Source organism: Hyperolius riggenbachi, chromosome 11, assembly GCF_040937935.1.
Source record: "Hyperolius riggenbachi isolate aHypRig1 chromosome 11, aHypRig1.pri, whole genome shotgun sequence".
Classification (NCBI taxonomy): domain Eukaryota; kingdom Metazoa; phylum Chordata; class Amphibia; order Anura; family Hyperoliidae; genus Hyperolius; species Hyperolius riggenbachi.
The window spans coordinates 18,801,432-18,818,975 of record NC_090656.1 but is presented as its reverse complement, the minus strand read 5'-3'; positions in this window follow the sequence as shown (position 1 = coordinate 18,818,975).

Below are 17,544 nucleotides of genomic sequence, written 5' to 3'. Positions count from 1 at the left end.
GTAACGGATAAATATACGGCTCTGAAGATGGTGATAAAAACCGCTTTAGATGGATCTATAAAATGCAAAGGCCGTAAATAACAAAAATGAAGGAATGGCGTGTAGGGGCCTGGTTTACCTAAGCAGAAAAAAATTATGTTCATTTGGATTATGGAGAAAAAAAACAATTATTCATAAAGGTACAGTTGTGTAATTTATTGAAATATGGACATGCAACAGCTCTCATACTTAAAGGATACCCGAGGTGACATGTGACATGATGAGATAGACATGTGTATGTACAGTGCCAAGCACAGAAATAACTATGCTGTGTTCCTTGTTTTCTTTCTCTGTCTGAACGAGTTAATCAGGTATGCAACTTACAGTTTCTGTCCAGGTTGGCACTGGGTCAGACTATAGCATAACCCAGTCACTGATAAGTAATTACAGCCAAAAAACGCTTTCCTTTCAGTAAATGGCTTCTGAGAGCAGAAAACAGATACAAAGGGTCAATAATTCATAGATTTCAGCTCTGGCATACTTCAGTGAAGTTGTTATTGAGCAGAAACCATAAAACAGTAAAAACTTAAAAACTAGATTTAAATATAAAATAAAACTATGGGATATCTTAAAAAAGGTCATTTTTAGGAGAAGGAGGATAGATACAATTGTTTTTCTCATCAGTTTATTTTCACCTCAGATGTCCTTTAAGGTGTTTTACACCTAACGCCAATTTTTATATTATTTTCGATCTGAGAATTCAGATAATTTTTTTCGCTTGAATTAAAAATTAGGCTCATTGAACCCATGTATTACAAATGTGTATTTAATTCCGAAACAATCACAAGAGAAAAAGATCGAACAAAATAAAAAAATTGGGCTGAAAATAAAGATCGAGAGAAACACATTTCTTTAAATTCAATTGGAAATGATTTGTATGTGATAAAGAGTGGTAGTTTTTGCACGTGTCATTTGGGAATATTAACAGCAATCTACCGTATTTTTTGGACTATAAGACGCTTCTCACCATAAGACACACCAGGTTTAGAGGACAAACACCAGGGGAAAAACTAAACCTGGTGCATCCATGGTGAAGGGGCATCTTGTGGATTATGCCCCCTTTGTACCTCATGCCCCCTTGTACCTCCTGTGTCTCCCTGTGTCCGCCTCTGTCCTCCTCGTGTCCTCCTCTATGCCCCTTTGTGCCTCCCTGTGTCCTCCTCTGCATGGGCACAGTACAGGGAGTCCCCAACATTGCGGCCGGTTGGAGGTTCGTATTGACAAGTCAGGAACTTGCATTTGGACTATAAGACGCAGTGACTTTTTTCCCGTCTTTTGGGGGTGAAAAAGTGAATCTTGTAGTCCAAAAAATATAGTATTGTGATGTGTGAGCAGAGGCATATTTAGGGAAACCAGCGCCTAGGGCAAGCACTGAAATAATTTATTATTAAAGAGAACCTAAGATGGAGCCACAGCAATAAACTATACATACCTGGGGCATCCTCCAGCCCCCTCCGGCCTGATCGTTCCCTCGCCTTCCTCTTCTGACTGCACGTTCACCCGCAACTGGCCACGGAAAATCCTGCAGTCTGGGCTATTCGGTGCGGGCGTAGTCCGCCCAGACGCACTCCCCTGTCTCGCTCCCGTCCAGGCAATGTGAATGGGGTGGGAGAGCGCTCACTGCCAGGCCGCGCATGCGGACGTGCAGTCTGAAGTGGACAGTGTGGTAGCGATTAGGCTGGAGGAAGCCCCAGGTATGTATATTTTATTGCTGTGGCTCTATCTCCGGTTCCCTTTAAGTACTCGTTCACACTAGAGGCGTTTTTGACCAAAATTTAAGCGCAGACGGTTTTTCAAAAACGCCCTGAAAGTGCTTACACCATTATTCTCTATGATACAGTTCACATCTGAGCGGTTCGTTTCAGAAAAGCAGTGCATGTGCCATTTTTGAGGCGATTTTGCCTCAATGGAAGGTATAGGAAAAACGCAAACGCTCACAAAATCGCTTTGTGCAGCGATTGCATTTGCGTTTTTAAGAATAAATACATTGTATTTATTCTTTTCCGGATAAAAGAATTCACTTCCTGTCAGGAAGTGAAAAAATTAAATCGCTCGGCAAAACCGCTTAGAAAATTGGTTCACACAAAAAAACAAAACAAAAAAAAAAACCAAAACAAAAACCAGCGCACAGTTAATAGCCGGGAATCAGAAAGAAAAATGGCGTAAAAAAATGCTAAACGCGGACGGACATGCGAATGGAACGCAATGTAAGCAAAGCCTAAAGGAGATTGCAATGAAGTGTCATTGGACTGAAGGGGGTTAATACCAATAACTGAATTTTACACTCATAAAGATGTTTTTGTCCTTCAAAAGTTATTATCTGTGAAAGTTTAAACACTTTCTCTAACTAGCTGACCGACTCGCCTGGGGAAATAAGAGGAGAGAAAAAGGCCTATTTGCATTACAGAAGCAATGACAGCCCTGTTATCTTTAAAGACGTGGGATGCAGTGCGATTGCTGATGACGTACTGCCACTGCTGCAGAAGATTGCACAGGATCCTATTCATTTCAGCGGAAAAGGGCAAATCATTTTGGCTGGGTGCACACATGGCTGAGCCTGAAAGGGTGAGTTTTCTGCCATGTGCGGTGGGTTTTTTTGTGTGTGTGCATTTTCGATGCGTTTTCGTTTAATTTTTTTTTTTTTTTACCACATATGCTTTTTCAAGTGTTTTGCCTGCGTTTTTATGCGGCGCACCAAAACCTGCCAAGGACAACACAGTGCCAGAGGTGCAAGGAGGGGACAGGGGGTAGCATGTTAATTTTTATTATAATTTAAAGCATTTATAGAAGTGGTCATTACTAGGCATGGTCGGAAGAGCCCATTTCCGTTTCCGAGACAATTCCGCATACCGTCATACCGAAATTCCGGTACCGTTTCATTCCGCCAGTATTCCGGAGCTATTCCGCGGAATCCTCCTCTTCCTCCTCTTCCTCTTCCTCCTCTTCCTCCTCCTCCTCCTCCTTAAATCCTTAAACATGCTACTTTTTCTATTGAATTGATCATAATAGTAGTATGGTTTATGCTAGGCCAGCTTTAGCATGTAGTGTGGTTCATGGTCTAGAGGGTAAGACAGATACCTACTACCCACTGTATCCTGGGTTCAAATCCCAGCTATGGAATATAAGCATGCTTTTCAAAAAGTACAAATAGAGATGAGCGTAATGACGTAATTACGATTTCGCAAAATTTCGCGTAATTAGTGTAATTATGATTATGGCCGTAAGTACATAATCGTAATGAAGAAGGATTTCGCGTAAGCGTAATTTTCGCGTAATTTTCGCATTACAATGGGTATTTGTTCATGCCGTAATTTCGCATTAAACGCTACCGTAATTTCGCGTTAAACCGTAATAATATAAAAAAGCCGCCGACTTTAAGGGTTAATAGCAAAGCCCCCTTAAATGCTAAGAGCCTCAAATTTGGAGAATATATTAAGGAGATCAGAAGGAATAAGAGGAATTTTTTTTTTTCAAAAAGACCTTATAGTTTTTGAGAAAATCGATGTTAAAGTTTCAAAGTAAAAATGTATACATTTAAAAACCCGCCGACTTTAACGGTTAATAGCAAAGCCTGCTTAAAGTTTAGGAACACCAAATTCCTAGGGTATATTAAGGGGATCAGTGGGAATAAGAGGAAAAAAATTTGAAGGAACCCCATTGGTCTGCTAAGGACCAATGGGGCTCCTTGGAGCCCAAATTCAAAGATGCTTAGAGAGCTCTGAGCTATATAGCTCAGAGCTCTGTCGGGTCTGTGCAGCGCAGACGCGTATGCGGCGGTTGAGCGGCGAGTGGCGTCGGGTGCGGCGTAGTTACAATGTACCAAAGTTGTTACATTGTAATAACTGTGTTACATTGTAACTTATAGAACATTTCCGAGGCTATTTCGAGGGATCATTTATTTAAAGGGACAGGTAAGTATTAATGGTTAATTAAGAATATTAAAGGACTTTTTTCATGGTTATGTTTTTTGTTCAATTAAAATACTTTTTCTAAGTGTTTGTGTGTTTATTTACTTTTAACTCTTAAAGGAAATGGGTAAGGGGTACAAGTACCTCTATACTCATTTCTCCTGGGAGGGGGGGTGGGCATCTGGGGGACCCCTTTTTAAAGGGGACTCCCAGATTCCACCATGAACCCCCCCCCCCCCAGGAAATCGCGGCCTCCACCTCCACCGCCCATCGGAGGTGGAGAAGAGCCCCTTGTCCTTGAATTGGACAAGGGCTTGGAGGGGGAGGGGAAAGCTTGGCTGCCCCTCCCCTTCCGAGACCCCCCAGTCCATGGACCATGCGGGCTGGTATAGTCAGGGTGCGGAGCCCCACGCGGCCGGTGCTCCGCATTCTGGCTATCCCAGCCTGCATGGGGGACAAGGGGTTAAAGAGGTCTGGGAGGGGGGACCCCACGTCGTTTTTTTTTTATATTTCCCACACTCAGAACGAAGTAAGTAAAACTCTTCCCACTTGGGGGAATCTATGAAAATAATACACTATTGTTACCTGTGCAAAAAAAACTGACATTTTCCGCATTTAAAAGACATTTTTGCCCTTGAAACTTAAAAATCGATTTTCTCAAAAACTATAAGGTCTTTTTGAAAAAAATTTTTTCCTCTTATTCCCACTGATCCCCTTAATATACCCTAGGAATTTGGTGTTCCTAAACTTTAAGCAGGCTTTGCTATTAACCGTTAAAGTCGGCGGGTTTTTAAATGTATACATTTTTACTTTGAAACTTTAACATCGATTTTCTCAAAAACTATAAGGTCTTTTTGCAAAAAAAATTTTTCCTCTTTTTCCTCCTGATCTCCTTAATATATTCTCCAAATTTGAGGCTCTTAGCATTTAAGGGGGCTTTGCTATTAACCCTTAAAGTCGGCGGGTTTTTTATATTATACGGAGCGTTACGGTTTAACGCGAAATTACGGTAGCGTTTAATGCGAAATTACGGCATGAACGAAACACGAAATTACGCGTTGAAAATTACGCTTACGGTATTTTCAATTACGATTTTAATGGCAATTACGCTACCGTAATTTCGCATCGTAGTCGCAAATTTCGCATGCGTAATTATAGTAATGCGAAATTACGAAAATTTCGGCTCAACTCTAAGTACAAATCCTTAATCATGCTACTTTTTCTATTGAATTGATCATAATGGTAGTATGGTACAATGATGCTAGGCCAGCTTAAGCATGTAGTGTGGCTGATGGTCTAGTGGGTAAGACAGAGACCTACTACACACTGAGTCCTGGGTTCAAATCCCAGCTATGGTATATAAGCTGTTTTAAAAATCTGCAATTCCCTACTTGATTATATAAGAGGATGGATGGATGGAGGAGAGGGGGAGGGAGAGAGATTTTTTGGGTGTTATTCCGGAAAATTCCGTCGGAATTATAAAATTTCCGCGGAATTCCCTTTAAGAGGTATAGGAATTCCGTTCCGACCATCGGAATCGGAATTAGCTAATTCCGGCCGGAATCACGGAATTAATAATTCCGTGGAATTTTCCGACCATCCCTGGTCATTACAAGCACAGGACAGAGCTAGTACTGCAATTGAGGGAGGGCCCTACGGGGCCCCTCTGGCCCAAGGGCCCCGGTGCGGTCGAGGCCTCTGCAACCCCTATTGCTACACCGCTGGAAAGACTGCAGAGACCTGGCCTGTAGACTGTTTATCTATTATCTCTCTTTTTCTATGAATTAGTAGCAGAGATGAAACGCATTTTGCGCTATCACACTAGCTGGGTTGAAGAAAGGAGATCCTGATATCGGAAGGCAGAGAAGTGAAGAGAAACAGACACTTATAACAGCGACAGAAGGAAGAGTGAGCGTCTTGTCTTGTTTCATTTGATGGCATTTGTCCTCGATGTTAAATAATGAGGTGTAGCAGATGATATTACAATAAGACGTGCATTAGGCAGATCACAACATGCCACAACATATCCCAGCTTAAAAGGCTAATGGGGGTGTCATTTTTCATGCGCCTGCAGATCGGCTCAGCTAGCGCAGATCACGCTGGTAAATTAATGAGGCGCGATGCTGGGAATGGGGAAATCCGCCGACCAGTGGCAGATGTCAGAGGTCCGCTGGTGGAATGTTGGTGGAGCGCTGCATGCTGGGATCCCTCCCCCACCCTTCAGTAATGCTAATGACCACCCCCGCTCACTGCCGGAGAGAGATCGGCAATTTGTCATCTTTTAAAGGGGAGCGAAAGGAAACTTACCTATGTTCAGCCCAATTGTTTTATTTGAAGTAGTACTTATAAATTGGATGGACAGGATAGTTGGTTTTAAAACCAAGCCGTGCCCTTCTGCCTCCTCGCCAGTGGTGCTCACCGCCAGGTCGTGATCACCCTTACGCGTGGATTCACGACCATTTTGACGCATTCCGCCTCGGACACGCTAAGCCGTGAATAGATTTTCAACCACGAAAATCTGCTTCGGCTACGCGTGAATGCGGACAGAAATCCGCATTCACGCTCGTGAAACCCGGTGCTGAAGTCGTGGTTTGCGGAAATGCGTCAAACTATGCGGAAGTGACACATTGCAGGCCAATCAGAGTGCCCCAGCCAGGCCCTAGCAACCAATCACAGGAGGGGAGCTATGCACTCCCCTCCTGAATATAAAGCGGCGGCCATGATGGAAAAGCTCTGTCCTTGCTAGACTGTGGTGCTGAGAGGATTATTCTTGCTTTCCAGTGGTTTAAGAGGCATTTTACTGACAAGTTTGAAAATATCACCTAGGAGAAAACTTGGGAGAAAAAGTGAATTGCATATGGGCCCAGGTGTCTTCTGAGTGGGGGTTCAGGGTCTTCTGGCCAAGGTTACATCATCTGGTGATGTGGTGAAGTTATCTGGTGGTTTCTGTATGAGGTGACATCATCTGGTGATGTGGTGATGTTATTTTTTTACAATTCATTTATTTAGTATTTACCATATTTTTTGGACCAAAAGACGCTCCTAGCCACAAGACGCACCTAGGTTTAGAGGACAAAAGCCAGGGGAAAGAAAAAAAAAAAACTAAACCTAGTGCGGCCATGGTGCAAGGACGTCTTGTGGATCTTCTCCCCTCAATCCCCCCAGTTATTTCCCCCTTGTATCTCTTATGTCCTTCTCTGTCCCTCCTTTGTCCTCCTCTGTGACCTCCCTTTTTCCATGTCCTCCTCTGTCCCCGTGTCTCTTCTGTCTCCCTGTCCCTTTTCTGTCCCCCTGTTTGTCCCCTGGTGCCTCTTCTGTCCCCATGTCTGTCCCCCGGTGTCTCTTCTGTCCCAGTGTCTGTCCCCCATTGCCTCTTTTGTCCCCTGGTGCCTCTTCGGTCCCCCTGTGTCTCTCCCCTGGTGCCTCTTGTCCCTCTGTGCCCATCCCCAATTCCTCTTCTGTTCCCCTGTTTCTCTCCTCCTGCTCTGCTTCTGTTCCCCTGTGTTAGTCTCCTGGTACCTCTTTACTGTCCCCCTGTGTCTAACCGCCGGTGCCTCTGTTGTCCCCCTGTGTCTCTTTTGTCCTTCTGTCTGGTGTGACATGTCTGCCCAGTAGGTGACATACTCACCAAGGCCAATCATGCAGTGGTGCTGCAAGTAAACTATCCAATCACCGACACCTGCTGTTCTAACTGGAGCCGATGGTCCGAGACCAGGGCTCTGCCATTGGCCAATCACTGCACTCGCCCAGCTGAGTATCTTATACTCATATATTCCTAGAACTTGCTCATCACCTTTGATAAGGTCTATGCCTCTGCTCCACATAAGGCCACTGATCATAACAACATCCTACTGATTTTCATTTCAATGTTTTTGTAGACTAAGGAAAACAGCTGAATAAGTTGAAATTCGGTGGGGGATTAGTCATGGGATTAGCCAAAGGTAAGTAGTAGTGGTTAGTTTACTTCAAAAAAATGACTTTGTTCGTCGTTTTTATTTCATTTGAGTCTTTGTGGAAATTGGTCATCAGCACCCCTATACTCGTGACCTGGGAAGGGGGCAGGCTTGTTAAAGGAAACCCCTGATGCCACCATGAAGTCCCAGAAGGCATCGAGCCCCTTATCCATGCATTGGAGAAGGGCTCTGGGAGAGACCAGGAGGCTTGGTCGTCCCTCTCCACCGGAGCCCCCCTATACCATGGACCATGCGGGCTGGTATAGTTCAGGTTGTGGAGCCCCACACACTCCGGGCTCCACATTCTGGCTATCCCATCCTGCATGGGGAACAAGGGGTTAAAGAGGCTTGGGAGGGAGGACCACACGCTGTCCGTTTGCATGAAATGTATACAATATTTATACAGGACTAAATATTGGAATGTAGTACAGCAGCAAAGTGTCACTTTACCCAGTTTAATAACCATTTTTCCTATGAAACTTTAAAATTGATTTTCTTAAAAAGGACATGGTCTTTTCATAAATTTTACCACCATGTTCTTAGTAATCTCCCTAACATACATGGCAAATTTGGTGATGATAGCAAGTACGAGAGCTTTTGTTATTAAAGGACCACTATCGTGAAAATCGTAAAATGTTAAATATATGTACACACATACACATAAGAAGTACGTTTCTTCCAACCTACCGAGAACACAAATACGTTTTATACGCATCTTCCTTTACAGACACAGGATATAGTAGGACGTTTGTTACTAGAGCACACTGCCACCCTGTGGATGTAGCTGATAATGCACAGATATAAACATAATAGACTGTTGTTGCTAAATACACATTCCAACAGAAATTATGTTTGTACATTACCTTGTGAGGTTTGCATAGGAGGTGAGACGGTCGCTTTATCAACAAAAGTGGAGTAACGTTAAATCTTATCGGATGATCATCTAATATATACCAACCTCTTCTGCTTGCATCATCTTAAAAACTCTCCAAACTGACTCCACACAGGCTCAGACTAAGGCCTGGTTCACATCGAGGCTCCTTCTTTTCACACCTATCTTGATAAATCGAACCCAGAGAGCGAACTCTAGACTGAATAAAAGGACCACTATTGCGAATATCATAACAGTTTAAATATACGTGCATTTCTTCCAAAGTAAAGTAAGCGTGAGTTACCTTTCTCCTATGTTTCTATCACTTACAATACGTAGTAGAAATCTGACAGAACTGACAGGTTTTTGACTAGCTCATCTCCTCATGGGGTATTCTCAGGGTTTTGTTTATTTTCAAAAGCACTTAGTAAATGGCAGTTGCTCTGTCCAGCTGCCAAAAAAAGTGTGCAGCGAGCAGGAAGGCTGTCCAGCATCATTGTATAAATCTTTTTCAGGGAATGTCTTCATAAAGAGTAAGAGCCTTGCTGAGAATCCCCCATGAAGAGATGGACTAATCCAAAACCTGTTGGTACTGTCAGATTTCTACTACCTACTGTAAGTGACAGCAACATAGGAGAAAAGTAATTTATGGCTCATTTTCCTCTGCAAGAAAAATACTTCTAATTTCAATAGGTTTACACAAATTGTAAATTTTAAATTTTTTCGCAATAGTGGTCCTTTAACTGCAGAATTTGGCACTGTTGACTTCAACTGCAGAATGGAACACGCTACTCGGAATAGAACAATTTCGATTTCCATGTTTTTACTTGGTACTGATGAATTCCGATGTGAAATTGGAACTCAGAAGTTACTTCAGAGAGCTCCTCCGTGTAGACTATACAATCGTGATGTACATTCAGCAGACTCCGCATTTCATATTGCACTTGTCAGAGTTCTTCTTGCGCACCGGAGTGTTCAGGTATTTCACGAGTTAAATAACAGCTGTTTTTTTTTCTTCCACGCGGAGTAATTGCTTGTGTATCGCGCGCCCTCCAACAAGACATGTCCCCGAGTCAATTTGATTAATCCATCAAGCATATTTCCACTTATTTAAAATATAATCAAACAGCCATCTGGCGGGAATGAAATATATTAGGAACAAGAGCGATGATTTTTTTTTTCTGAAGCACCTTATTTCCATTCGCCTCTCCCCTGAGAATGACTGTTGGGTAAATTAACATAAAAATGAATTTAACATATGGAGGATTATTCACTCTTCTTTATTTTTTCCATTGCAAATCGAAAAGGCTGGATTATTAGGAAAATATAGGCTTAATTTCCAGCTATTGTCATTAGTGAAGTGAAAGAATCGGTCTTTGGGGAGAGGAGAGTTTTTTTTTTTATTTTTTAAATTTTCCTCCATTTACACCTGATAAATTGGACGCTGCAGCCATCTGAATCAAAGCTCAGTTAGAGTAAGTGAGATTCCTTTAGGCCGTTGGCATAAAAAGCTTGGTGCTAGTCTATTCGAAGGGAAGGGACACAGCAGGAAAGTCAAAGGGAAATTCTGCTAACATGATTGGGCAGACAGCACCCTCTCAAATGTTTCGATTTCAGATAGGTTGTAGTAAACTATGCCCACACTATTCGGCCAATCGCAACACATCATGCTGTAGAGGATCCAGTTCAAACTACAACCTACAATGCTCTCCACAATCTCTCTCCACTGTATATATCCTCACTAGTTTCCAGATACCAACCCAATCGCAATCTCAGATGTTCACATGACCTTCTTTTGTACTTCTCTTGAATTACCTCCTCACATTCACGTATACAAGATTTCTCACGGACTTCACCCCTCCTCTGGAATGCCCTTCCACAGCACACCCATCACTCTCCAACCTTTGAAAACTCACTTTTTCTGGAAAGCATACGCTCTACCTTAGGCTATTCCCACTTTGATCTCTGGCCAAGTTGCACTCCTACTAGATATCCTAAAACCACACGGCCTCTAGGTATGAATATTGTACACTACACTTGTCTCCTCCCCCCTCCCATTCCTTTAGATTGTAAGCTTGCAAGAGCAGGGCTCTCTCAACCTTTTATTGGAATTTGAATTTGTTATACATTCTATTCATCATGTTTCTTTGGCCACTGTAATTACCAACTCAGTATTTTTTACCCATCCTGCATTTTGTCCATTGGTGTGTACCATTTGTCTGCATTACTATGTACCCCATGTTTATTTCTTACTTTGTACAGTGCCACGGAATATGTCGGCACTTTCAAAAGCAATACTAATAATGGTAGAGGGTGCTTTGATTGGAGGACTGCTCCATATGAGGTTTCCTACTGGGTTCCCTTCAACTAGACTGAGACAGACACAGTGCAAAGGCACAATGCAATGAATGTTGGCGTGTCTGCACTATGCATGTTACAGGGCCAGAGTTAGGACACCTACATATACTGGAGTACCTCTGAGCAGTGTAGAAGACTAAGCAAGAGAATCAATTTTTTTGTACCAAGATCCCCGACTGTAAAATTTACCGCACCGCCTCAATGTGAAAGGGCCCTGAGCATCTGTCTCAGGGCAAACACAAAATCCCGGAGTGGGTTTTAAAATGTCAGTGCAGAGAATGGAAATCTGGGAGACACAAATACCATCAATGACTTTTGCAGACACTCTCTCGCTGCAACTGCCACAGCAGTTGCAACTGACACTTCTTAGCACAGTAATCAGCACTTCTAAATAAGAAAGTAAAAAATTCATTTTGATGGTCTCCTTTTTGCCATAGTTACATAGTTACATAGTTATTTTGGTTGAAAAAAGACATACGTCCATCGAGTTCAACCAGTATAAAGTACAACACCAGCCTGCTCCCTCACATATCCCTGTTGATCCAGAGGAAGGCGAAAAAAGACTTACAAGGCATGGTCCAATTAGCCCCTAAAGGGAAAAATTCCTTCCCGACTCCAGATGGCAATCAGATAAAATCCCTGGATCAACATCATTAGGCATTACCTAGTAATTGTAGCCATGGATGTCTTTCAACGCAAGGAAAGCATCTAAGCCCCCTTTAAATGCAGGTATAGATTTTGCCATAATGACTTCCTGTGGCAATGCATTCCACATCTTAATCACTCTTACTGTAAAGAACCCTTCCCTAAATAAATGGCTAAAACATTTTTCCTCCATGCGCAGATCATGTCCTCTAGTCCTTAGAGAAGGCCTAGGGACAAAAAGCTCATCCGCCAAGCTATTATATTGCCCTCTGATGTATTTATACATGTTAATTAGATCCCCTCTAAGGCGTCTTTTCTCTAGACTAAATAAACCCAGTTTATCTAACCTTTCTTGATAAGTGAGACCTTCCATCCCACGTATCAATTTTGTTGCTCGTCTCTGCACCTGCTCTAAAACTGCAATATCTTTTTTGTAATGTGGTGCCCAGAACTGAATTCCATATTCCAGATGTGGCCTTACTAGAGAGTTAAACAGGGGCAATATTATGCTAGCATCTCGAGTTTTTATTTCCCTTTTAATGCATCCCAAAATTTTGTTAACTTTAGCTGCAGCTGCTTGGCATTGAGTACGATTATTTAACTTGTTGTCAATGAGTACTCCTAAGTCCTTCTCCAAGTTTGATGTCCCCAACTGTATCCCATTTATTTTGTATGGTGCTAGACCATTAGTACGTCCAAAATGCATGACCTTACATTTGTCAACATTGAATTTCATCTGCCATGTATGTGCCCATATAGCCATCCTATCCAGATCCTGTTGCAATATGACACTATCTTCCTGAGAGTTGATGATTCTGCACAATTTTGTATCATCTGCAAAAATAGCAACATTGCTCACTACTGCATCTACTAGGCCATTAATAAATATATTGAAGAGCACTGGACCCAGAACAGACCCCTGTGGGACCCCACTGCTAACAGTCTCCCATTTTGAGTACGATTCATTGACCACAACTCTTTGTTTTCTGTCCATTAGCCAGTTCCCTATCCATGAACACAGACTCTTCCCCAGTCCTTGCATCCTCAACTTTTGCACCAGACTTTTGTGGGGAACAGTGTCGAAGGCCTTTGCAAAGTCCAAGTATATCACATCTACAGCATTCCCAATATCCATATTAGCATTCACTACCTCATAAAAGCTGAGCATGTTAGTCCTCCAATGGTTCTCCTTTCTGGCTTACAGAACACAAAGGTTAGACTTGGGGCCTTTCTGGTCCAACCCTGTACCACTAAAATATGGTGTGCTCCAGAGCTTGATTCTATCCCCTTTGCTGTTCACCATATACATGCTGCTACTTGGAAAAATCATCCAAAAACACAGCCTGACATACCATTGCTACACTGATGACACCCAGCTAAATTTGTCATTCAAACCTGACATAACAGACCTCATTCCAAAAATAACACATGCTTAGTTGAGCTTCAGGAAGGGAAGAACGACAACTGGCTTAAACTAAATGCTAACAAAACCGAGGTTCTTGTCATCGGAGGTCAGCGCTTGACAGCAAAGCAGCTCCAGACACAGTCAACACTACTGAGGTTAGGAAACTTACTAGCTACAACACTGTGCACAGCTTGCGTTTACTGATTGATGGCGAAATAAACTACAGGAATCAAATTTCAGTTGTTCTGAAACATTCCCTTTTTTTTCAAGGAATATTGCAAAAATTAAGCACCTCATTCCTCCAGAGGATCTTCCAACCCTAGATCATGCCTTCATTGAGGAGTTGAAAGGCAGAGGATTCTTGCATGCAACATGCTTCAGTGGAGGTTCTGTTCTGGGAACTTTCCATGCTTTGTGGTTAATTAAGGCTTTGCGGTTAATTCTCTACAATATAAAAACGAATGTTTGAACATGGCAGGAATGCTGAGAAACCAGTTTAAAAATGATGGGTGATCAAAACATCTTGATGGCCAGCCAGGCCTTGCAGGGTAGCAACAGGGCCGGGCCGAGGCATAGGCTGCAGAGGCTCCAGCCTCAGGGCGCAGTGTAGGAGGGGGCGCACAATTCATTCAGTTGTCATTCCTAATTGTGTATGAAGCAGAAAGAAATAAGAAAAGGGGATACATAGCAGTGACTGCAAGCCAGATAACTAGATATTAAGGTGTTGGGGAGGTTGTGGGCCCTGTTAGTCTAATAGCAATAAGTGTGTGACGGCTGGGGTGGGAGGGATGGAGGGGCGCACTTTGGTGTCTCAGCCTTGGGTGCTGGAAGACGTTGTCCCTGCTCTGGGTAGCAATGATGGATGATTGCCTAGGGCAGGCCTACCAGAGTAGAGAATTGTGTATTATTGGCCAGGGTCAGGTCTAGCAAGTGTAGAAATGACTAGTGACTAGATCAAAGTTTACAGAACTACAAAATCACTACAACCAAACGCTCCAAAATCACCAGGCATAAATAGGGACTTGCAAGGCTTATGCCCAGAATCGCTAGATTGCAGCAACACACTAAACGCCCCAACCCATCAACCCTTCCATTCATATTTTTTTGGGGGGGAGGTGCACATAATCAGCACCGGATGTCAAATTCCCTAGGTACGCCACTGAGAACAGCTGTGGGCAAAAACCACTAGGAATAAATCACTCTGTCCAGCGCTTTTTAGAGCGATTTTCCACTTTTCCTATACGTTACATTGAGGTGTAATCGCCTCCGAAATGCTACAGGACCCACGCTTGCGTTGGGGGAAAAGAAAAAAATCACATCACTCTGGTCCATCTGATAAAAACACATTAGCCAAGTGCTTATAGAAGTGCTATCGATTTTAAAAGCGATAAGAAGCGCTCTTGGTGTGCACCAACCCTTACTTGCAATGTTATGCGCCTTTTCGCAATCACGGGTATGAAATAGTCAAAGCCATGAAACAGAAGGCACATTTGCATCATTTTAGACTCGCCACCCAGAAAACCCGCCTAGAAAGTGCCATCCATCAAGTAGTAGTAAACATCAGTATTCTCCCTTCATCCTCCATCGTGAAATAAGGCTGACACTTCTCATTGCTGTCAGTCGCCTCAGATACGGATAAGCGCTGAAGGACCCTCAGTGTCACGCTGTGCCTGTGTCAGGGAGCCAATATGTCTTATGTCGGTGGCTCATAAACTGATCTGATGACAGGAAATGGATGCTTTTATGAGGACGGACGTCACTTGCTGGAGGCCCGATAGGAAAACCACACGGGCCGGCGTCCAGCTCTCCCGGTCTCCAGGAAGGGACTTGGTCATCACTTTCTGGAGAGCCGCACCATCCATCACTGTCACCAACTATCATGCCTGGAATTATACGTACCGCCAGGCCAGAGCTGTCACCGGCAACAGTTAATTAATCATTCGCATAGGGACCTCCTAAAGCCAAAAACTGCTGGGGAACGGCAAGCAGGGATATCGCAAATAATGCAGCTTTAGACTGTTCTGAAGGGTGGCTGAATAAACTATAAATGGAAGTCTTATTCCTGTAACTATCATCATTTCATTATTACTCAGGAGGGATAGGTAGCTTCCTTGGAAATATAAAGATACAAACATGGGTGTAGCGTAACAATCACACCTGTGACCCCTGCCCTCGCAGGAGGGACCAGAGGATTGGGGGGCCACGCCTCCTCCCTCTCCCCAACCACAAGTACAGCCAATTAGCAAAAAGCTCCTGTTTGCTTGAAGGTGTTCTGTGGGCTATAAAAAAAAGTGTCACTTACCTAGGGCCAGGGCCGGGCCGAGGCAAGAGAGGCTCCAGCCTCAGGGCGCAGTGTAGAAAGGGGCGCAAAATTCACTCAGCTATCATTCCCTTATTTTGTTTGAAGCACAGAGAAATAAGAAAAGGGGATACATGGCATTGCAAGCCACAAGCCAGATAACTAGAGATGTTGGGGGCCCTGGAGCACCTTTTAGTCTTATAGTAATCAGTGTGTGACGGCTGGGGTGGGAGGAAGAATAGGGGGGGGGGGGGGGCGTACTTTGGTGTCTTAGCCTTGGGTGTTGGAGGACCTTGTCCCAGCTCTGCCTAGGGCTTCTACTGGCCCCTGCAGCTAATAAAGGAGTTGTCAGGGAAAATAGTAAAAATAAGCTTTACTCACCTGGGGCTTTCCCCAGCCCCTTGCAGCCGACTTTCCCACGCTGTCACCTCCGCTCCCCGCCGCTGTCCCACTCTCGCCGCTCAGTATTCAGGCTGACCGCGGGGTCGGCCTTACTGCGGCTGCCTGAAGCGCCGCTGTCAATCAAGGCCACGTGGGCCCTGATACCTCCTTTAAGACCAACACCGTCACTGAAGCCCCCTCTGTTCATCGCCATCGGTGACCAGCTAATTATTAGTCTAACTAGACGAATAGCATTGCGGCTGCAGAGCCGTGGCCGCGCGCGTCATTGTCAGTTTACTGCGCAGGCGCAGTATGACGTTTTCTTGTACTTCGTCTGCACAGTAAGCTCCCGAGGGCGCGCGTGGCCACGGCCGCACAGCCGCAGTGCTATTAGTCTAGTTAGACGAATAATTAGCGAGTAGCGGGAGCATCTGTAATTTTGTCCTGCTTCCAGACGCTACTTCACAACAGAACACTCCCTGGTGCCATTTGCCGGCTCCCGATCACATGACCTTCATGGGGTTCAGGGACGAAAGTGGCCCAATGCTTTCATTTTTGCATGGGTAAGTCTAGTTACAACCCTGGATACAAATAAAAGATGTGTTCTACGAAGATGGGTTTCGTCTGAGCACTCTGGTTTCTTCGCACAGTCTCAAAACACGCTACATAAAATTCAGCTGCCTCTAGCAGGAATCTAGTGTGTGTACAGCTGTCTGCCCCCCATGATGCCCCCCCCCCCCCCCCCCCCCCGATATCTCAGCCAGCGATCAGCCCAGTGGATTGACTTGTCTGAGCACTGGCCTACAGCATTGTTCTTCCCACTCACCACTCCCACCACCTGATGTCACTCCAGTGCTGCTCTGTCGCCCCCTCTTGCACATATCAGCAGAGCACATTGTCTAGCAACATGTCTGTACAATGTCAGCCCTGCAATGCCACTCTAGGTATTGGGTAGCCAAACCCTGCCAGGTGACCTACCTCTTGTGTGGACAAGGCTTGTGACTGTTGTAGAGATTAGATTGTTATTTCCCTTCAGGGACAGGTAGGGGTAGTGGCCAGGGGTGATTCTAGCCTTTTTGTCACTCCAGGCCAGTCCTGTGTCAACCCTCCCCCCCCCAAAAAAAAAACCTAGGCACTCCCGCTGTGACAAAACTACAAATACCATAATGCCTCTGCCTCCCCGAGTTATGCTTAGAGCTGTCAGAATATTGTAATGCCTCATGGGACTTGTAGTTCCACCACAGCTGGAGTGCCAAGGTTAGCCCTCACTGCACTAGAGAATATAAATGTAATGCTGTATAGGTTGGACGCCTAATACAGGGAGTCCCTGAGATACAAGCAACCTACCGATCCTTGACACATTTTGTTGTGCATCCCCTTCCTGCACTACCCCAGCTTAGTGTGTAAATGCAGAGTATATATCGCAGTAGAAGCTGTGCTCTCACCTCTTTGCTGGAGTCCAGTGCTGTGCTTCAGCCTGTCCGCTCACTACTCGGCCTAGTGCCCAGCATCTCCTACTGCATGTAGCTTGATTACATGTGACATGAGGAGAGCCAGCACTAGAGGGAGCAAAATACAGCTCTGTCGCTGCCAGGCCATATAAAGGCTGGTTTCTGCGGTGCAATGAGGAGCTTGCACTGCACTGCTACTAATAGGTGTGAAACCATCCTCAGTGTTTGAAAAGA